Source organism: Pseudorca crassidens, chromosome 10 (genome assembly GCF_039906515.1).
Source record: "Pseudorca crassidens isolate mPseCra1 chromosome 10, mPseCra1.hap1, whole genome shotgun sequence".
NCBI lineage: Eukaryota > Metazoa > Chordata > Mammalia > Artiodactyla > Delphinidae > Pseudorca > Pseudorca crassidens.
Genome location: NC_090305.1, coordinates 50,612,974 through 50,636,578, shown reverse-complemented (window position 1 = coordinate 50,636,578; position 23,605 = coordinate 50,612,974). Strand labels below are relative to the sequence as shown.

Sequence of the window (23,605 nt, the reverse complement as noted above, 5' to 3'; positions counted from 1 at the left end):
CACCCACCCATCCATCCTCTCTAATCCATTTCACCCTCAAAGTCAAATATGATCATAAAACTTGTCATATCAAATCCTTCAGTGGTTCCCTGTGCAAATAAAACCATTTCCTTTAACGAGCTCACAAAACTCTTTATAAACTAGTCCCAGCTACTATATCATTCTTTCATAATCATTCCTGTACTCTGCAATTTCTGCTATATAAACTTATTTGCAATTGTTTATTAAAGTATCTGTGAGACTATTCTGTGAACTATCCCAGGAAAATGGGTCAGATTCTGTGTTGAACATAAACATTTGAAACATTGCAGAAAGAGTATGTAGTGGAAGGAGAGGGCCTTTAGAACTAAACAGAGCTGAATTCTAATTCCATTTCCCCTTCTTTTTAACTTTTTTTATTGAGATATAACTTATATACAGAAAAGGGCACAAATATTTGTGCAGCTGAGTTTTTAACATATGTCCATACTTTTGAACCACCATCCATGTCAAGATATAAAACATTTCTCATCATCTAGAAGGTTCCCTGATACCCCATCATATCCAAACCCCACCCCACAAAAGTAACTACTCTCTTGACTTCTATGAGGATTTATTAGTTTTGCCTGCTTTTGAACTTTAATAAATGTAATAATACAGTGTGCAGTCTTTCATATCTGGCTTTTGTTCAACTTGAAAGCTAAGAGACTCATTCACATGTTGAATGGACCTACCCATCTCCTCTCGTATGTCTAATTTCCATTTGATAAGTCATTCTCCACCTGAGCCTCAGTTTTCTCAATAAGACTATCCCTGCATGACTGATGTGAGCGTTAGATGACCTATATCAAATCTTACTGATGCTTTCTGCCACAAAGCAGGCTGTTCCTGAATTCTAGCTATTGTTACTGTGATGAGTATCTTTTACTTTTAGAAAATGGATCTTTTGAACTATTATTGCACTATATTCAGTTTTTTTGTTTTTGTTCTTGTTTTTTTAACAGAGTAGTTCAGAGCTACTTTGCCTTCAGGACTGAAATCTAGGTAACAACATGTTTAAATCAAGATTATGTGAAGCACCCTTCAAAGGAGATTTAACAGTGTGCCCTATCACTTATCAGGTGAGAAAAGAAAAGTGTGAAAAAATCACCTCTCACCTCTGCAGAAGGCTTTCTGTGTTTTATGTTTTATTTTTACTGTGTATCGTTTTTGGGGTGGCCTCCTATGAGAGAGACCACAATTTTCTCTGGGGTCAGAGACTCTTATAATAATAAAGATCATGATAATATACAACATGACTTACACTGGATATCTCTTACGTTGGTCTCCTGCAGATGCTATGATCTTTGGAAACTTTTTTACAGGAGCTGACAAACTTGACAAACAACAGTAGTGCTTTTTGTTGTACACTGAGTCTGAAATATCAGTGACATCCTAGTTAGCTGCACTGAAAACATCTCAAGGTTCTTTTGCTTATTTAGAGGGAATAAGCAGTGAGAACTTTAGTGACATACACCAACTAGCTCTGCATTGTTAACCTGACAAGGACAAACTTGCTGAATTCATTATCTATTTCTCCTCCAAACTGGAGAACCTACTATGTACCATGCACCATGCTAGTCCTGGGGAAACAAAGAGAAGTAAGATGAAGTCCCTACCCTCAAGGAACTCAGAGTCTAGAGGGAGAGAGACAAACACATCAACAAATAATTACAGCCCAACATGAGAGAAGGTGATGTGGTAGCCTGGAGGAGGGAGAAATTAATTTGAATACCAAGGACTTTATATAAATGCTTATACTTGAATACCAGTGTCCTCATGTCCTGACATGACACCTCTCTTTAAGGTGCCTGACCTTAAATAAGTCAATGAAGCTTTGCCTCAGGACATATTAGATACGGGTCTAATTACATCAGTTTATTTCCTGAGGATGAAATTGTAAGATGCAAAATGTAGAAGCCATTAAGAGACAAGCTTTCTATCATATAAAGAAAAGGTGATGCCTCTTTTCAGCCAAAGAGATACAGACATTTGAGACTGAGAAAATCCAGATGAACTGGAACCTCTGGTTATTTTCACTGAGGTTCAGCTCTATTCCTGCCTTTCTGTGTCTTCACTCTTCTTTGAGCCACAAAGACTTGTGTATGGGACATGTCTGGTACACCCTCTCAGCCCCAGCTCTTGCTGTGGCCACCAGCGCTTTGTAGGTTTCAACCATCGTCAGGTGCAACCTGGCGGCACCTCGTGTGTCTCACTCGCTCCTCTGACACCTTGGAGTGGAGCATCCACGGGCTCTCTCAGCTGTCATACACACAACGACTTGCAGAGGGAGTTAGTGCCCAGGGGCCCACCTTGATCAAGGTGGGTGGGATCCAGTGGATAAATATGTCCTGCTTTCTATTCCCTGGGCAGACAGTTCTGAAGCACACTTTATACGACACCTCGAAGGCCCCGTGGTATCCAGCCCCAGTGACCTGTAACATGGGTCCACGTTATTATCCTTCCCTCCTCCCCTGATTCATTCTTCCCTCTCACTCCTGCTCCTGGGATTGTACTCCAAGACAATCCACTTGTACATGATCTAGGCTACAAAAGCACTTGCTGATTGCTTACCACTTTTCGTTTAAGCTAATTCAAATTGGTTGTCCTAATAAATACAAACACCTGCAATGGTTCCCTCACTGCCCACAGAATAAGATCATAAAGCAGCAGAACTGAATGGGAACCCGTGGAAATCCGACCCAGAATTTACATTCTTTTTTTTTTTTTTTTTGCGTCGCGGGCCTCTCACTGCTGTGGCCTCTCCCGTTGTGGAGCACAGGCTCCGGACGCGCAGGCCCAGCGGCCACGGCTCAGGGGCCCAGCTGCTCCGCGGCACGCGGGATCCTCCCAGACCAGGGCACGAACCCGTGTTCCCTGCATCGGCAGGCGGACTCCCAACCACTGCGCCACCAGGGAAGCCCCAGAGTTTACATTCTTGACTTCTCTGCTGCCGTGTGAATGTCTGTCACCCTTTCCGCAACCATCAAATTCTAACTATGCAAAATGCCATTGGAAATACATAAAAATCCAGGCACAAAAGAACAGACTACTGTCCCCAGCCCACTATTTGCCTGCTCTTTTCCTATTGTGACCTGAGTCTACATTCCACACTTTATTTCACTGTTTAGTGTTGAAGTTTTAGGTTGTTTCTCATTTTTCGTTTAAAATTAACACTGAGATAAATATTCTAAAAATAAAGCTTTCATCTCTAGCTCTGTTTATCTCTGAAGGATAATTCCTAGAAGTAGAATTACTGTGCCAATTACTGTGGATAAATTGTCAACAATAGGTAAAGTCATTTAAATATATTGGCTAAATTGATACAAACAGGCATGTTGTTAAAGCTTATTGAGTCTCATTAGCAGTGATAAATATTTTGCATGCTTTTATTGTCCTCCTATGAATTGTGCATATTATTTCCCATTTAAAATTAGGCTGTCACTATTTTCCTTACTGATTTATACATTATCTTTCTATATAAAGCCTTTTTCTGTCCTGTTTGTGGCATTTATTTATTGTAATTGTTGTTTTCCTTTTACTTAATTTGACAGACTTACATATGGAGTATTTTTCTGTGTTGTTTATCCCATTATTTAATTCTTAGCGAGAGATAACTCATTCTCTCCTCTATGTTTCTTCTGTTTTCTGTTGGTTAAATAATAGATTTCTATTTTACATCTATTTCTTTTCTTCCTCTTTATTTCTTCTTATTACAGTAGGAATTGAATATCTAACTTGACCACTTTTTCCAAATAACAAACCCACTTTCCTAACACTATTTTCCCAGAAGTAGTTACTGAATAACCTCTCTTTTCCTTTTCAGCTCTATCTTATCTAGGATCTATTTCTAGGCTATTCATCCTGTCCATTTCTCTGCCTATTTCTGTGACTGCTGTTACTGTCACAGTCTTTTCATTTTTCAACTGACTCAAGCTCTGGATAGGTAACGCAAAAGGGGCCACCTGTGAAATACTGCTAATGACAGCCTCTTCAATTTACCATTAAGAGGGCAACATAAGCTGCATTTTCAGAAGGTATGAATAACCCAACTCTTAGTTAATTATACTGGAAGTATATAGTATCCCAATTATAAAAAGTATTAACCATGAAAAATTGCATGCCCTGTTTACTTTCAGGGTAAAAAACACCTTCCTGAATTTGTAGATTGGTTTTGCTTTGTAGGTTGGGTTTAAGTATAAATGATAGTATATTTCTCCCATAAACTAAATAGGTTAAAAACAAAGAAGAAACTGTCAACTTCTCTAAACCAGATACAAGAGATAACAGCTAAGCCACTATGTCAAATTTAAAATGAAAAGTTTTAACTGGGACAAAGAAATTGACAGCAAAAAATCCTTACAGAAATTATGGTATTATATAAAAAGCTCAATTTTATCACAACTAGATGAAATTCCCTAGAATTTGTAATTTCAAATTATTATTGGTAACAAACAAGAACAATGGGCGATGTATGGCCTGATAAGCATTATTCTCTAGTGCTGACGCTTTTCTGATTTTGATTCTTTGATCTCTTGGTCCAAGAGTGGCCCATTTTCTCAGTTTCGAAAGTATAGAGATATTCCCTTCCACTACAAGGCAAATAAAACCACCTTGAGAGGCCACTCCAAAAAATGGGGAACAATAATTCCCAATTATGTCCAGTGTGCAGTACTGTCAATATTAAATAAAGAAACAATGTTGGAAATGCTAGCCAATGTATGACATGCAATTGGTAGTCAATAAATGTTAGATGTCCTATAGTAGTACTTATGCAATCTGTGAATCCCAGAAATACCTTAGGCATATCGATGAGCTTACCCTTAGGAAATACAAATGGCCATAAGCGATCACATTTTCTGGTCAAGAGAGTGAGTTGCTCTTGTAGTGGTCCTGAGAAGACTGTTGAAACACATGAGTACCCAATTAGACACCTGGTGTTCTAGAAAGGCTATTGGAGGAGAGAAGGAGTAGCTCTGCTCCTTGGGGGAGGTACATTTTCCACTATGCAGAATAGAATCACATTCCCTAAGAGGACGTTTACTGTCAAGGGATGACAGAAGTAGGAAATCATTAAAGGTGCTGCTTCCATAAATGGGTGCAGAAGCATTCTCAGCTCCTCTGAGACATCCAACACTGTTGCCTACCCCCATCTGTCCTTTTAGAAAACCTTTTATCTCAATAAGATTGATACTATACTCACCTACTTCTCCCACGAATTCTGCTCTTTTTTTTGTTCTTTGACTAACCCTCTTTCATTTAAAAATTTTTGGCTTTCCCATTACATTCAATTTTGAGAGCTCTGGCCTTCTCTGTGGCCTTTCTCTTAGAAAAGTGATCCATTCTCAGGGATGCAACTGTTGCATTCTATGTGGAGGGTTCCCAAATGTTACTTGAGTTCTAATTTCTCAAGTTACAGGCTTGCATCCCCAGCTCTCCACTGAATAGTTCTGATGTCTTACTGATAACCTCAAACTCAGCACATTAGGAAAGACTTACCTTCTGTCATCCCTATTTCAATCAATATTGTCAGAGCTCAGCTAGTACTTAACATCTGAGTCATCTTTGAATGGGAAGTTCTGTATTTCACTCCCTAAATCCAAACTATGTTGTGTAACTTCCTGTAAAACCATGCATCTTTCTTTCCTCACAGTCAGTGTCTGTGCAGACCCATACCCCTTTCTTAGCCAGACTATTTCTGTAGCCTCCCAACTGCTTCAGACCTGCAGGTTTTCTTCTCTCCCATTCATTCTGTGCACAACTACATGATGCCTTGTAAAACCATTTTCTGTCTCATCATGTCATTGTTTCCTGCAAGCCCTTTAATGACCCCAGATTTTCCACAGGCTAATTTCCAAATTACCAGGCCTACCTCTGGCCTGATTTGAGTTTATAATCCCACTCCTTCCCCCTTATCTCCATCAATCTGGAGCCCCAGTTCATTCCATTTATAGTAAGTTTCAGAAACGCAGTTACTCTTTAAAGAAAGGGTGAAACAGAGCCCTAAAACCTTTCTGAGATACTTTGTATTCTGTCCAGGACACCTCCTTATGATTACAAACCCATTCTTTAGAGATCCACTTTGATTCCACAAATTCAAAGTAGCACTAGTGTTCTAGAAGTCACCCCAATAAGCACCTTTTGACACTCCCCTTATAATCTGAACATTGAGAACATGTAATTTTCCCAAGTTTTTTCTTCATTCATACAAAGATCATAAAAAGAAATAGAGGCTTCAATGTTTGTATTTTCATCACTTTAGGTTTATTTTTATTATAAAATATTTTAAGTAAAAAGTATAATAGGTAGTCCTGTACCATCACCAGATTTATTAGATGGGAAAGGTCAAACGACATATTTACTGCAGGTCACTTTAGAAAATGTTTTTCACTTTGGTACATTCTACTAGTGAATGTTTGCTCATTGACAGCTATTAATGATTGGATATTATAATTTTAATCTGTTGATTAAGAAGCAAATAAACTTGCATTGATTTCTTTGGCAGTGTCTCAGGGATCACAAGAATGAGTCCTGTGACCCAAACTTCTAGTTTACCTGAAGCTCTATAAATTAATACTGTGGCAATGACCCAGAAGATACAAAATATAGTGAAATTTCTGTAATGTTTGTGTTAAATGTTGTCTATGGCTTGATGGGAATGGAAAAAGAGTCCGTCTAGGAAAGAACAAATCTGTAGGTATTCTTTTATTAGACTCAGAACTAAGTTATCCAGTGAGTTTCCCATCATGTCTTAGCTACCAGGAAACTTGCAGTATTTTAATTGCTAAGTTTCATAAATTAACTCATCCCAGGTCCCTGATACATCTGTTATTCTCCTCTTTTTTAACAGGTTTTTGTACTTTTAATTCTTAATTGTCTTATTTACATGCTTTAAAAAATGAATTTAATCATTTATTGAACATGTGGGTATTTTTAAAAAAACACAGAAACATACTAATGTGACATACTGATGAAAATCAGAGAATTCCAAGATACAATTTTTCACCTCAAATTTAATCAAGTTTCTTATAGAGATGACATTGATAGTTACTTGTTTTAAAAGAGAATAATAACAAAGCCTAATTTTCATGAAATCCACAGTAATCTAAAAGCTTTAATTTCATTTTACCATCCACTTTCTCTTAAACACCAAACTTTTTACCCAAGCTAGTAGCAAAAGAATTGATGAAGATGTATCAACTTTTCTTGCCATTTTGATAACATAGTCAAGGACTCAAATTGAAATTTTAAAAAATGGAAAGAGAAATAAGATCACTGAATTATTTACAAATGGAGAACTATGTTGCCCACTAAAGTCCCTCATTGTAAAAGTGAGGCATCTCAGTCTCTGTTCATGGTCCACAGATCAGTCTGGCCACTGTATTCATTGAAGCAAAGCAATGGGAAGAAGCTACAGGACTTCAAGGAGAGGGATCAGTAGATCTTAAATGATTGCCCAATGGAAAAAACGTCCAGTCTAGAACCCAGCTTTCCTGACAGGCATACCTGGGATCATTAAACCTGGTTTGTGTAATGTTTCATGTTGAGGCATTCCTGTTTTCAGCAACAGTATTATAAGCCTATGTTGGCTAAAGTAACCACTGTTAAAGGTCAGGATTTATTTGACTGTGTAAATTCTCTCAGGTCTGTTGAATAGCTATGTCCACTGTTGAATCTCTCATTAATATCCTGGGCATTGACATAGGTGTTGATTCAGTGGTGAATAAAACAGAGCTTGTGGCCCTCAAGAGGCTTATGTCTACAAGTAAGTTTTTAATGATCATAATGATCTCGAGAAGTAGTGAGGCCTTATGGGGACTGGGTTGTATGTGCACAGGAGGGCTGCCTTATTCAGCCCTGCTTGTCTCATCATTTACTGTTTAGCACTGATTCTGTAGAAAAGGATGTATACTTAGTATAAAGCACTGGGCTAATTTGGGATGGGGTAATGAATCAGCTATGTAGCTGGATTTCAAGGCATTAACAGGAGGGTTAATACGTCTTTCAAATGCCACACTATGAGGCAACAAGTGATAGTGCCACAAATATGCACTTTGGCTTTAAAATATAAATATAGATAAATATTTTTATCTAAAGACTTTACTACAATGAACATGGAATACTGGTCTTAAACCTCCAATTATTAGATCTACATTCCTCCTAAAGTATCACTGCCTTTTCCCAATTATTATTTCTTAAAGAGAACACACAGATACACTTAGAAAATTAACAAAACAATGAAGATGAAGCTTATCTCTCAATTTGGTTTTTATGCATCTATCAAAAAAGAACTTGCTGTGATAGATGTTTAATTGCCTATTCAGATTAGTCTGCATTTTAAATGGAAATGACAAAGTCCAGAGGAAAAAAATAACTGACTATTCACTCAAATATGATTCTCTTTTCTTGGTTCTTCCCAGTTTATGGTCCTGAACTATACCTCTCTTTCCCTTTTTAACCTCATGTATTTAAAAATGCTTATGGTAGCTCTACTTTTAATTTTTTGAGGCTCCTCCATACTGTTTTCCAAATTGGCTGTACCAATTTACATTCCCACCAACAGTGCACTAGGTTTTCTCCACATTCACATCAGCATTTGTTATCACTTTTCTTTTTGATGATGGCCATTCTTATAGGTATGAGGTAATATCTCATTATGGTTTTAATTTGCTTTTCTCTGATGACTAGTGATGTTAAACATCTTTTCATGTACCTGATGACCTTCTGTGTATCTTCTTTGGAGAAATGGCTGTTCAGGTTCTTTGCCCATATTTTAAACTGGGTCATTTGTTTTTTTTGCTATTGAGTTGTATGCATCTTTAAATATTTTGGATATTAACCCTTTATCAGATATATGGTTTGCAAACATTTTTTCCCATTCCATAGGTTGTCTTTTCACTTTGTTGATAGTTTCTTTTGCTGTACAGAAGCTTTTTACTTTGATGTAGTCGCACTTCTTTATTTTTGATTTTGTTGATTGTGCTTTAGGTGTCATATCCAAAAATCATAGCTAAGACCTAAGTCAAGGGGCTTTATTCTTATGTTTTCTTCTAGGAATTTTATGGTTTCAGGTCTTACATTCAAGTCTTTAATCCATTTCAAGCTAATTTTTGTGAGTGGTGTAAGATATGGATCTAGTTTTATTCTTTTACATGGACTTTTTCAAATATCCCCAGTATCATTTACTGAAAAGATTATCTTTTCTCCATTGAGTATTCTTGGGTCCCTTGTCAAATACTAGTTGACTGTATATGCTTGGGTTTATTTCTGAACTCTCGATTCTGTCCCATTGGTCTATTTGTCTGTTTTTATGCCAGTACCATACTGTTTCAAAGACTATTATCTTCGTAGGATAGCTTGAAATCAGGAAGTGTGATGCCTCCTGCTCTGCTCTTCTTTCTCAGGATTTGTCTATTTGGGGTCTTTTGTGGTTCCATATAAATTTTAGGAGTGTTTTTTCTACTTCTTTAAAAAATTGCCTTTGCAATCTTGATAGGGATTGGACTGAATCTATAGATGGCTTTTGGTAGTGTTGACATTTTAACAATATTAATTCTTCCAATCCATGAACACAGGATACCTTTCCATTTATTTGTGTCTTCAATTTCTCTCATCAATGTCTTGTAGTTTTCAGAGTAGAGATCTTTCACTTCCTTGGTTGAGTTTATTCCTAAGTTTTTTATTGTTTTTGATGCTGTTGTAAATGGGATTGATTATTTCGCTTTCAGAAAATTTGTTGTTAGTGTATAAAAATGTTACTGATTTTTGCATGTTAAAAATCATTTTTTGTATACAGCAACTTCACTAAATTTTTTTGTTTACAGCAACTTTACTAAATTCATTGATCTAACAGTTTTTTGGTTGAGTTGTTAGAATTTCTATATATAAAATCATGTCATCTGCAAATAAAGACAACTTCACTTTTTCCTTTCCAATTCTGATACCTTTTATTTCTCTTTCTTGCCTGACTGCTCTAGCTAGGACTTCTACTACTATGTTGAATAGGAGTGTTGAGAGTGAGCATCCTTGTCTTGTTCCTGATTTTAAAGGAAGAGGTTTCAACGTGTCACCATTGAGTATGATATTAGCTGTGGGCCTGTCATATATGGCCTTTATGATGTTGAGATATGTTCCTTCTATGTCTAATTTCTTAACACATTTTTATCTTGAATGGATGTTGAATTTTGTCAAATGCTTTTCCTGCATCTATTGAGATGATTATAGGATTCTTTTCTTTCATTCTGTTAATGTGATGTATCCCAGTGATTGATTTGTATATGTTAAATAATCCATGCATTGCAAGGATAAATCCCACTTGATTATGGTAAATGACCTTTTTAATGTGCTGCTGAATTTTGTTTGCTAGCGTTTTACTGAGTTTTTTGTATCTTTGCTTATCAGGAACATTGTCCTGTAGCTTTCTTTTCTAGTAGTATTTGTTTCTAGTTTTGGTATCAGAATAATGCTAGTCTTGTAAAATGAGTTTCGGAGTGTTCCTCCTCTTTCATTTTTTCAGTCCTTGAGAAGGATTGGTATTAATTCTTCTTTAAATGTTTGGTAAAATTCACCAGTGAAGCCATCTGGTCCTGGGCTTTTCTTTGTTGGGAGATTTTTGATTACCAGTTCAAGTCCTAGTAATTAGTCTATTCAGATTTTCTATTTCTTCCAGATTCAGTCTTGGTTAAGTTGTATGTTTCTAAGAATTTTTCATTTCTTTTAGGTTGTCTTGTTTGTTAGCATACAGTTGATCATAATAGCCTCTTATGATCCTTTGAATTCTATGGTATCCATTGTAATGTCTCCTTTTTCCTTTATAATTTGATTGATTTGGGTTCTTTTTCTTTTTCCCTCGGTTAGTCTAGCTAAGTATTTGTCAATTTCGTCCATCTTTTCAGAGAACCAACTCTTAGTTTGGTTAACCTTTTCTATTGTTTTTCTGTTCTCTATTTCATTTATTTCTGCTCTAATCTTTATCATTTCCTTTCTTCTGGTAACTTTGGACTCTTCTTTTTTTAGCTCCTTAAGGCATAGTGTTAGGTTGTTTGTCAGGGATATTTCTTGCTTCTTAATGTAAGTGTTTATTGCTGTGAACTTCCCTCTTAGAACTGCTTTTGCTGCATCCTACAAGTTCTGGTATGTTGTGTTTCCATTTTCATTTATGTCAGAAATTTTTAATTTCTCCTTTAATTTCTTCTTTGATCCATTAGTTGTTAAAAATTAAAAATAGAACTACCATATGATCCAGCAATTCCATTTTGGGAATATAACCAAAAGAAAAGAAAGCACTAACTCAAAAAGATATCTGCATCCCCATGTTCATAGCAGCATTATTTACAATAGCCAAGACATGGAAGCAACCCAAGTGTTCATCGATGGATGAATAGATAAAGCAGTTGTGGCATACAATGGAATATTACTCAGCCATAAAAAGAAATGAAATTGAGATATTTGTAGTGAGGTGGATGGACCTAGAGTCTGTCAGACAGAGTGAAGTAAGTCAGAAAGAGAAAAACAAATACCATATCCTAACACATATATATGGAATCTAAGAAAAAAAAAAAAGGTCATGAAGAACCTAGGGGTAAGATGGGAATAAAGACACAGACCTACTAGAGAATGGACTTGAGGATATGGGGAGGGGGAAGGGTAAGCTGTGACAAAGTGAGAGAGTGGCATGGACATATACACACTACCAAACGTAAAATAGATAGCTAGTGGGAAGCAGCCACATAGCACAGGGAGATCAGCTTGGTGCTCTGTGACCACCTAGAGGGGTGGGATAGGGAGGGTGGGAGGGAGGGAGATGCAAGAGGGAAGAGATATGGGAACATATGTATATGTATAACTGATTCACTTTGTTATAAAGCAGAAACTAACACACCATTGTAAAGCAATTATACTCCAATAAAGATGTTTAAAAAAAGATACAAACTCCACTGATAACTATATAATGATATGTCTTAAGTTTAAACATCTCTGAGACATATTTTGTATCTTATCCGCCCCTCTAGGCTGTAAAATGACAGTAGATAGGGATCAACTTTGTGTTTGCCACACGCTGCACGTTGGTCTTAATAAACATTTTTTTCTTCAAAAAAAAAGAAGTCGTGGCATATGTTTGCAATGGAATATTATTCAGCAATAAAAAATGAAGAAATCTTACCATTCACAACAACATGGATGGACCTTGAAGGCATCATGCTAAGTGAAATAACTCAGAGAAAGACAAGTACTGTATGATCTCACTTATATGAGGAATCTAAAAAAAAACAAGAAAACAAAATTATAGAAAAAGGAATCAGACTTGTGGTTATCATAGGTGGAGGGTGAGAGGAAAGAGAATTGGAGGAAGGTAGTCAAAAGGAGCAAACCTCCAGTTATAAGATGAATAAGTACTAGGGATGTAATGTATAACATGATGACTATAGCTACACTGCTGTATGACATGTATGAAAACTGTTTAGAGAGTAAATCCTAACAATTCACATCACAAGGAGAATTTTTTTTCCTTTCTTTTCTTTTATTGTATCTATATGGATGGATGTTAAATGAGCCTATTGTGGTAATCACAATATATGTAAATCAAACCATTCTGCTGTATGTCTAAAGTGATGTATGTCAATTATTCATAAAACTGGAAAAATGCTTAATTAGGGAAGGATCTGAAATTTTCTTCCTTCTTTTTTGAGGTGTCATGCAATTAAAAAGTTGAGAATCTGCTTAGATGTTTGAGGAGCACAGATTATACTGAACAATCTACCCTTTAAAATGAAATAGAATGTTGTAATCATAAATAGCTCTGCCTTGCAGTCATTTCTGTAATTCTGTCTAACATTCATATTGTCATTTGATTAGTTAATCATCCATTTTCAAAGGTGTGAATGTGTTTTCACACGTCTGCTAAGACAGTGTTAACTATGAAACTATAGATAGCAATAGAGATTAATTATCTATTGCACAAGTTCCCACACCTTGTGCTTACGAGATAGAGGAAGAGAGTGCATGTCAATACAGGTGTGATTTCAAAAAATGGAAAAAAAATATGAACTCAAATGAGTTCAAGGTGTACTTTCAATTGCCATATCTTTAAAATGTTAACCGCATTTACACTTTTAATTTTATTTCATAAAACAACTGATCTCCCACGTGTAACAAGATTTGTTTCCTGAGTGGATTGATGCATCTCTTCCTTTACAACGGAGTGAATGAAGTAGAGGCTTTTTATACATGAATTAGTCTTTCATGGAATTAGATAAGGGAACAGAACTCTTTATCAGATTTAACAATGGTTGTAACTTCAGTAAGACAAAACTAGAAAGTTTAAACGTGTCCTCTGAAATTGAGCCTTCTGAGCCCTCTGGTAACCCAAAACAATAACAATAACTATGATTATAATTATAATAGTCGATTTTGCCGCTGCTCTCTGACCCTAATGATGAGATCTGTTAATTTAGAGTCTGGTTCCTCATCTCTTTAGGGTCTTGATTTTTCTATCTCTGTGACTCATTAGTTTTGATGTGTAGATATCATGACTGAGAAGAGGGACTAAGGGACAGAAGTTTATCTGTAGCCCCCTTCTTTTTGGAAGTAAATATATGTTCAAACCCATTATGAGAGATCATACTCCCTCAGTACTAAAGCAATATTAGCTTTGGCCCTACACTAAAGTGGTACAATTGATCATTAATATCCTAATAGCCTTCTTTAGGCTGGAACCCAAGTACTGAAAATGAACACGAATTTACTTTCCTCATTCAGAAGATGTCTCTTCCATCTCATATGCTGTCTTCTTTCTTCCAAAGTGTGGGTGAAACCAGCTCCCAGGCCTGTTCTGTGTGGACATTCAGACAAAACTGCAGACCTCAGAGCAGCAACCTTGTTCATTAAGTGCCTCCAGCTTAAATACACAGTTCCAAATTGCTTCTTCTTTCTTGGTTTGTTTATAACAGCAAGCAAGGAAATGCCAAACCATTAGGGTTTTGGGTAGCAGGAAAATGAGTTAAAAACCAAATAACATTGGTTTGTTTTGGACAAAGTAGCATAATATTCCAATATTTCTAACCAGTCGAATAGCATCATACCATGTTGCATCACTGCAAGTGGGATGGTCAATTCATATTTAGTTCCTCTTCCTTAATAAAGTCCCAGCTCTACACTAATGTACTTTCCACTGAGTGAATCAGAATGGCCATCATTTATCACCATGGCCCCACTTAGATTTAGAACACTTTTGTTCTCAGACTTATTTTGACCTTCTGGAAGGCCTAAGTTAACCAGGCAACACCTGAGAAAGCTTAGCCCTGGCAGCATCACTGACAATTTGGCAACCTTCCAACAGTAACATTTGGGAGAAAATTGGTAGAAAAGAAGAAAGTGACATGTGACCAAGGCCGGAGACTTGTTCTTGTAAATGAGATTCCAGAATAGTAAGCTTCATCTTCATTGGGCATGCCTTCCAAAGAAGGAGAGCGCTATGCCCTCAGGGGCGTATTCCAACCTTACTGCTTTTGCCCATCTGCAGACCGACCTAACAGAGAGAAAACACAGTGGGTTGAAAGAGAAGGGAGTTTGGGATGTGGGAAACCTCAGATCTTAAGGTTTAAGATTTTGAATGTTTTGACCAGCTCCAAATGTGCTCATTAGAGCCATACATTGGCCAGCCTTATTGTCTATATGCCCTCTAATTTGGGGCAAAAAATAAAATAACTGAAGTTTCTCTTGAATTCAGAGTTGGTTCTGAAACAGAATGATTCTCTGGGACGTGAAGCAGGTGACCTCCCCCATTCTTTGGAGTAGTCTAAGCCAGAGAGGGTCTTGTGGATGACAATAAACTCCTCATCATTCCTGGCTTTGGGGACATGCTCCAGAATCATCTTGAGACATACCAGAGTCACAAAGAGATTTAGGAGTATGTCAGTATTGACATGTGTCAATGCCCTTCCAGTTTTCTGCTTGGCATTTAGAAATAAGTTTTATAGATATCTAAGGTTCAACAATAAAATAAAATCATTTCAATTAACAGGTCATAGTACTTTCTGTGTGTTTGTTTTTTTCTTTATTAGTTGTTACAAATAATTCCTTTGCAATAGGATTATTATAGGAACTAAAAATATTAAATATTTATATTATTATGCCTAATATTTACTATGTGCTAGACCCTCAGCTAAGCACTTTATGATCTCAATTAAATCATCACAACAAATTTACAAAGTATAACAAATAAGGCAAATAAAATACAGAAATGTTAAATAATGTACTTAAGACTACAAACACAGAGAAGATTCATAATAGCTAAAAAGTAGAGCATGCTTATTTGCTAGCTGGATAAGGAACAGTGACATTACAATGATTCTTCTTAGTCTTCAAGTGACATCCTACTTTTGTTCCATATATGCTATCAAGTCTCCAAAGATGATCCTGCAGTGAACCACACCTCTTGGCTCCCTCCCATGACCTGTGACTTACTCAGAGCTATTAGAATGTGGTAGAAGTGGCACATTGTGTGACTTCCAAGATTAGGTCAGAAGAAGCTTAGTATCTTCTGCTTTGGTCCCATGGAACACACTCTCTGGGACTGCTGATATGCTTTCTCAGAGTTTGATATCCTGAGACCATCATGCTAGAGAAGCAATGTGTGGGCACTGCAGTTAAGCCCAGACTTCCAGCCATCCCACCAGAGTGCTTCAGACATGCAGCGAGGTTGTCTTGGACCCTCCAAACCAACCCACATGCCACAGCTGAATACCACTAAGTGACCTCAGTCAGTGTCACAGGGAGCAGAAGAATCACTCTGGAGATCCCTGCCAGATGCCTAACCCACAAAATAATGAGTATAATTACATGGCTATTGTTGAAGCCATTACATTTTGGTGTAAATGGTACCTGGAAAGAGGGTGCTCCATAACCCAAATCTTAAACATGTGACAGTGGCTTTGGGATGGGCAGTGGGTGGGTGTAAATTCAAACACCTCAAGAGGCCATTGATGAGGACTCATATGACAGTGAGGGAAGTGTTATTTGAAGACGGGGAAGCAGGAATCCTTGTCATGAACCCGCACACAGTTTGGCAATTTTGTTGCCTATGGAGACTTGGAAAATAGAATGGGTACTTGAAATACTTATGGGCTTGACTGTGGAGATTTCCAGGCAGAATGCAGAAAGTGCCAACTGGCTTCTTCTACTGATTATAATAACTTACAAGAAGAAAGAGGGATGAAATAAGGAAGGAACTGTTAACTTTTTCAGTCAAATTTAGAGGAATCACAATATATTCAGGATTCATTGGGCTTGAAAATAAAACTGTTTTCCATCCCCAGTGTCTCCCAGTAAAAGATTTTCAAAATAATAAATGGCAAGACCAAATCCAGAACTATCACTGGAACATGACTTTAAGGTAAATATCTCAAGTATGCAGTTGTAAGATACTTTGTTAGGATCTCAGAAAGATTTACGGGCAGACTTTTATAAACTCTCTCAGTAACAATGAGGCTTTTAAGAATTTTAAGGGTTTTGTCCCATAGCATCCATACATGTGGCCCAGATATGGAAGGACTTGTCTCTGAAAGAAATGTGGGTGTGGCTTTGTTTATTGAGGATATTATAAATTGATACAAGAAAACCACAAAATTGGTAAGGGAATCAAAACAGCTTGGAATGAAAGGGACAGAGATAGTATAAAAAATTAATTTCTATATGCAGGAAGCAGGCTAAGAAAGCTACCTTGCTGCAAACACAGACTTTTTTTATGGAAGAGAAATCATGATTCAGAAGTAGGAGCCAAGAGCCCACAGGTCAAAGCCAAGAGCCAAGAATAACGCACTTGCAGGGTGAGAATTGGGCTTCAATCAAGGGGAGGTGGCATAAGCCTGGTGGATTTCAGATTTGCTACAGACCTATGACTGCTCTGTACCTTCTGTTCCTTCTCTTTTTGGAGGAGACCGTCTGTTATGGTAATCCAATCTCTCACCATTTCGGGTTGAGAAACATTTCTGTTTAATTCACAGGTCTTATGATCAACAGGAACTTGATGACATATAAAACATATGAACAGATGAAAATATATGGACCCTTCTAAAGAATGCTCACAGTAGCTTCAATCATTATGATCTCAAAATTGAAACAATGCAAATATCATTCAACAATGAAAGAAGCCAGACACAAAAGACTACATATTGTATGATCCTGTTTATATTAAGCTCAAGAACATATGAATTAAGCTATGATGATAAGAGTTGCAGGAGAGGCTGGCTACCTCTCGGGGAAGAGGAACTGACTGGAAAATGTCATAAGGAAATCTTCTAAGGTGATGGAATATTGCAAAGCTTGGTCTGGGTGATGGCTACATGGCTGGATACATATGTGAAATTAATTGTGCTATACAATTAAGGTTTGTGCATTTTTACTGTGTCAATTATATCACAATTAAAACTAAGTAAATTGGCATTGTCCTGGGAGATCCAGATGTAGTAAACACACATGCACCGAGAGAATTTTCTTAGCACTGCACTGCTCTCTGGGTCAGTCATTAGTAGGGTTTAATAGGGCATCCCTTTCTTCCTTTTCTCCAAATATTAGCTGACAAGGAACTAAATTTTAGTATCAGTGAATCCTTATACCAATTATGATTTAATCACTGCTATTGTACTTCTTGTTTTCTGTTAGAATATTCTTTCATTTTGAATCATTCTCTTTGGAGGTTCTTGCATTAATTTTGCCCTTGGTATTTCACTTTTGACTTACACCGATATTGGAATCCATTACTTTTCATCATCACTTTAATTTAATGTCTTTCAATGTCAGTAGTTCCTAAATCAGTCTTCAAATCACAGGCTAACAATTCATAAGCCATTAGAGCAGTATTTGTTCATAACTCTCATTGGTATTGTGCAAATCACCTCCCCGATAGTTTTTATAACTAGGAGAAGGAACACTACTTTGCATATGAACTTATATTTTGTTTTATGATGGGTAATCTGGTTTTGTTCTTCCCTTTTTTATTCCTTTGCTTGAGATAAATTCACTGCTTCTTGCATGTTCCAAATTTAAACCTGACACCTAGATAGAAAACTGACAAACAGGAAATGACTGAAGGAAGAGGCTCTTCCTACCATGTTTGATACCATCAAACAGACACTGTTTGTAAAATCTTTTTCTTTTGTTTGGGCACAAAGGAGTGGGACAGTAATAGCATCAGTTTATACACTTATCCCTTTGTGCCTATGTTAATAATAAAAAAGTGATTGTACAATTAGTACAGTCTCTTCCTGTTCTCGCTATGTAATTTGGTCTGGATCAACAAATTCTTGCCTAAGATTTGGTCTAGATTATTTAGCTCAACACCCTTTGCCTGAAGAGTTACAAACCAATAATGATAATAAAATGTAATGTGTCCCTTTTGGGGCATTTTCCCTAACCCTTAGAGAAGAGTAATTGTGTGTTCCTATTTCCTTCATTCCTCATGAATGGAGGCTGTCCTCTGCTGACTCAGTGCATGAACTTCAAGCCAATCTCTTAGATAATAGGCTTCCATCTTCTAAACAAAAGTGATACTGGAAATAGGCCATGGTTTAGGTGTGAAATTCAGGATGTTTCATAACTAACCATGTAGGCCAACCTTGGATTAACTTTTTAAATTAGGCTTTCAATCATAAGGTTAGTACAGGCTCATTATGACCATTGAAACTGTGCAGAAGCATATTTTCTAAAAAAGTAAAAGTCTCCCCTGCCCTCTGCCTCCCACCTTCACTCCCTTCCCCACAAAGTAACCGTCATCACCAGTCTGCAGAGATCTTTCCCTTTCCATGCATTTCCACTTAAATACCTCATGTATCTATGTAACTGTTTTTTTCTCTCTCTTTACCTAAGTGAAGTTGTACTAGACAGAACGACTCAAAATTTAGTTTGTTCACTTAAAAATATAATGTGGATATCTCATCTTCTTACTAAGAGCAATTTATCTCTTCAAACATTTTGAAATAAAAAATTTTGTGGTTAATTTTTAAAATTATTCTTACTTTTTACAAATAATATATTGTCTTGATAGAAATTAAAATATTACAGATGGGGCTGAAGTTCCTTTGAATCCCTTCTTTGATTTCTGTCCCACCCTCAACACTCTCTGGGTCACCACTGTGAGCAGCTTTGTAAATGTCCTTCCAGACCTTATTCTTCGCATTTACATACCATTATTTACAAATTCATAACAATTTATAGTAGTGTTTTGTATATGTGTTTAACTTAAATAGTTTTCCACTGTATGTAATGTTCTACCTTGTTTTATTTTTTACTCAGCAACTGAGTAAAATGTAGTTAAATGTAGTTCCTTATATCATAATTATACAAAACATATACATTTATTAATGCATTAAAAGCAATACCCACCTACCAAAATTTGTAGTTTATGACTAGAATTTTATTTAACTGGTAAAATTTTATTTAACTGATAATAATTTTATTTAACTGATAATATTTAATTTTATTTAACTAATAAATATTATTTAACTGATAATAAAAAATGCAGTAAAATATGTGACTTTGTCAATAATTTTGACAATATCAAAATGCTTCCTTTTGCACAGGAACAAAGGAAGTTAGTGTGAAGTGGAATTACTGGGTCACAGAGGTATGTATTTTTGTTTGTTTCAATAAATACCACTGAATTGGCCTCAGAACTGTCTGTACCAATTTCAGTTCCCCTTCCTTCACACTATCACTAACACTTGATATTGTCAGGTTTTAAAATTTTTATCAATCTGATAGGTAAAGAATGGACTGTAATTTGCAATGCCCTGATTATTAGTGAGGTTTAGCATCTTTTCCTAGTCATTTGTGTTTTTATTTCTGTAAATGACTTGTTTATATCTCTTATCTATTTTGCTCTCATGTGTTTTAACTTTATTGATTTGTAGAAATACTTTGTATAATTTGGATATTGATCCATGTTGTATTTACATATGATACAAATATCTTTTTCCAAATTTGTCACTTCTCTTTGAACTTTGTTCATGGTATTTTGTAAGAGATTTATTTAAATTTTGATATTGTCAAATTTATTGGCAAGGTTGTGGGCATATTCTTCTAAATTTTCTTTACTAGCACTTAAATAAAGTATCAGGGTTACTAGCTTTGATGGGTAATTTTATTTGTGAACTTGACTGTGCCATGACATGCCCAGATAGCTGGTTAAACATTATCTCTGGGTGTGTCTGTGAGGGTGTTTTTGGAAGAGATTAGCAGTTGAATTGGTGAACTGAGTAAAGCAGAAAGCCCTTCCCAATATGGGTGGGCTTCATCCAATCCACTATGAGCCTGAATAGCACAAAAATGTGGAAGAAGATTCAATTAACTGGGCTTGACTGCTTGGGCTGCAACATCGATCTCTCTTGCCATTGGTGCTCCTGTTTCCAGGTCTTCAGACCCGGATTGGAGTCTACACCATTAGCTCTCTGACTCTCAAGTCTTTGAGCTACATCACCAGCTTTCCTGGGCCTCCAGCTTGCAGACAGCAGATAGTGGGGCTTCTCAGCATCCATAATTGCATGAGCCAATATATTGTAATTAACCTCTCTCTCTCTCTCTCTTTATATATATATATATATATATATATATATATATATATATATATATATATATATATATACACACACACTCACACACACACAAAAAACAGAAAATTATAATATATAAAACAAAATTTTAATATATATAATTTTATATGTTATATATATAACAACAGTATATATAAATATAATATATAATATATATAATTTATATATAAATATTGGAAGATTTATCAGGGAAGAGATTCATTCTTTGGAGAATAAATGAAGAGGTTTACATATACAAATTATATATTTTGTAGACAGACTTCTTTAACATACTGATAAAATTAACATATTTCGGTATAACCATTCTATACCAAGACTGTGCTAAAGGTCGCAAGATTTACATACGGGGCAAGGTGTAATGTCATGGGAGTTTAAGAGAGAGATTTGATCTCTCTGCTGTTGGTGGTGGCAATGGTGTATTTGGGGAAGAGCAGGATTACAGAGGGTCTAGTGGTATTTAAGATATTTCTTGATTTTATGCAAGATTACAAGTGGCCACAAATTATCTGACACTGTTCCCATTGAATGTGGACTGGCCTGTGACTGCTTTCATAAGCAGAGACTGCCACTAGTTGACACCCGGCCACGTCTGGACCAACCTTTTCAGAGGACTACTGGCAGCTTCCGCTTTGGTTTCTGGGCACCCTCAGTCGCCATGACGACCTTGGGTTAGCAAGAGAGGAGCCAAGGTGAGCCCAGCCCTCCCGCTGCTCTTGCCAAGGCACTAGGACATAAGTAAAGCCATCTTGGAGCTTCCAGATATGTTTAGCAACCTTGAACATCACCCAGCATCCCTTTTGATCCCATGTGCCTGAACTCCTGATCCGTATAACCACAGACTTCTCACAGAGCAAACACAAACCCTAACGGAATCATCTAGAAATAAATTCCAATGTCTGCCCTTGAAACAATTAGGTGTTTTTGGTACTGTCAGTCTAGTGCAAAGTATGAGCACTGTGGCTTGATTCAGTGTGGGATCTGCATTGTAAGTATCAGGACAGGAGAGGATGGGGGATCAGCAGGCACCATTTTCTTATTTTACACTTGACAAACTGTGCCTGAGAGAGACTGAGTGACCTGGCTAAGGACTCATAGGGATTAGTGGCAGAACCTAGAACAGACTTTGGATTCCTGACCCTTCTGGAGCTTTTTACTGTACTGCATTGCCAGCCCCAAGCACGTGTGTGGCCACGTGTGCACAGACCCACTGGGCACAAAAGGATTATTTGGTCTTAAAATTGTATAACTCATTAATTTAAAAACTATGTTACAAGCTGATTTCTAGGACCAAACGATCATTTTAACCACCAGTGTATACAGTAGTATGCTAGCAAATGTTTAACACCTGCTTCTCTGAAGACAAAAGAAGTCCTAATTTGTAGGATTTGCTAAATGCTATGGTGTAGGTGATCCCACTGTGGCCAAATTCAAGCTACCATTGCAAGGTTACCTGACATGAACTTGGGAGTTGGGTAGAGACGTACAGGGGCGAGCTGGCCCAGCACGCCAAGGAGGACACCACTTCAGGAAAAGTCAACATAAACACGCCTGTCTTAATTTGAAAGATACACATCTGAAGTGATTACTCACAAAAGACTCTTTAAAAAATGAGTCACTGTATTGCTTCTTTGAAGAGCTGGAACTTTTAAGTACATTTAAATATTATTGGGGGAACAATATTTCAATTTACTTATAGCATATAAGTAATGAATCACTGCCAAAAACATTGATAGCCCTTGTGGACAATACTCACCAAATATTCCCCATGCTCCTCACGTTTCCCAGACTCCCTTGCCATTGGGTCAGACCCATGTGACAAGTTTAGACCAATGGCTTATGAATTGATGTGTGTAACCTCTGGACCAAGGTAGTCAAGGGCTGTGACTTCTCTGTCCTGCACAAAGCCTGGAGGCCAGAGGCTGAAGTGGCGGCATCACAGAATGAAGGGAGCCTGAATTCTTGAATCAATAAATGGAAGACAACACTGCTGACCCTCTTCAGACTTTGCAAGAACAAGAAAAAATTTTATGTGTCTAAAGCCATTGAGATTTGGGGGTTTGTTACGACACCACAGCAAGGATTATCTTGACTAATAAAGTTATAAAATCAACTTGAAAGTTAACTTCCTTTTCAAGGTACTTTTCATGTATTTGAACTGGTGGAAACAAGACGACGACATGACTTAGAAACAGAAGAATGAAAATGAGATAAAAATGAGCCTCCAGTTTCCTATTAACCAGCAACTGTTTCTGATGCTTTTTAATATGGGAATAAGGCTCACAGACTATTAGGAAGCCTTTTATATATAACATTAATTTTTTAATAGAATTTTTATTTGTTTTTTAGTAAATTATTTTATTTATATTTGGCTGTGTTGGGCCTTCGTTGCTGCACACGGGCTTTCTCTAGTTGCAGCGAGCAGGGGCTTCTCATTGCAGTGGTTTCTCTTGTTGCAGAGCACAGGCACTAGGCATGCAGGTTTCAGCAGTTGTGGCACACGGGCTTAGTTGCTCCACGGCACGTGGGGTCTTCCGGGACCAGGGATCAAACCCGTGTCCCAGGCATTGGCAGGCGGATTCTTAACCACTGTGCCAACGGGGAAGTCCCTATAGCATTAATTTTTATTTGGAGGCCTAACCAATTTAAATTATAACAATAATGTTTATATGTCTCTTTTAGAGCTATCAAATCATTTTCATATCCTATATGAATTAGTTACTTCATTCATTTATTTATTCATTAAACAACTATTTATTGAATGTTTATGATATTCTGGTATGAGATGTTGGGAATATAACGGTGAGAAAAAAACAGCATAGACTCTGCTCTCACAGAAGCTGGAATCTGGGGGGTTACTCAGAAGTTAATCAAATAATCTAACAGTTTTTTTTTTTGTTTTTTTGTTTTTTGTTTTTTTTTTAATCTAACAGTTTTAAGAGCTTTGAAGGAAAAGCATGGGATGCTGTGAAAATGTAACAGGG

General features: G+C 36.8%; 1 protein-coding gene and 1 long non-coding RNA gene across 5 annotated transcripts in view; one reads left to right on the top strand and one right to left on the bottom strand.

The window, feature by feature from the left end:
• Nucleotides 1-23,605, top strand: part of LOC137232183 (uncharacterized) — a 70,816-nt gene that overhangs the window by 5,130 nt on the left and 42,081 nt on the right. For 3 of the 4 annotated variants that reach the window (XR_010946896.1, XR_010946898.1, XR_010946895.1), the window contains exons 2-5: nucleotides 984-1,100; nucleotides 3,845-4,055; nucleotides 17,022-17,404; nucleotides 19,596-19,639. This is a non-coding gene — a long non-coding RNA (uncharacterized lncRNA). The remainder of the gene's footprint in view (nucleotides 1-983; nucleotides 1,101-3,844; nucleotides 4,056-17,021; nucleotides 17,405-19,595; nucleotides 19,640-23,605) is intronic. The other variant, XR_010946897.1, reaches the window with a different exon arrangement.
• Nucleotides 1-23,605, bottom strand: part of CMC1 (C-X9-C motif containing 1) — a 130,000-nt gene that overhangs the window by 82,016 nt on the left and 24,379 nt on the right. The gene's annotated exons all lie outside the window — the stretch shown is intronic.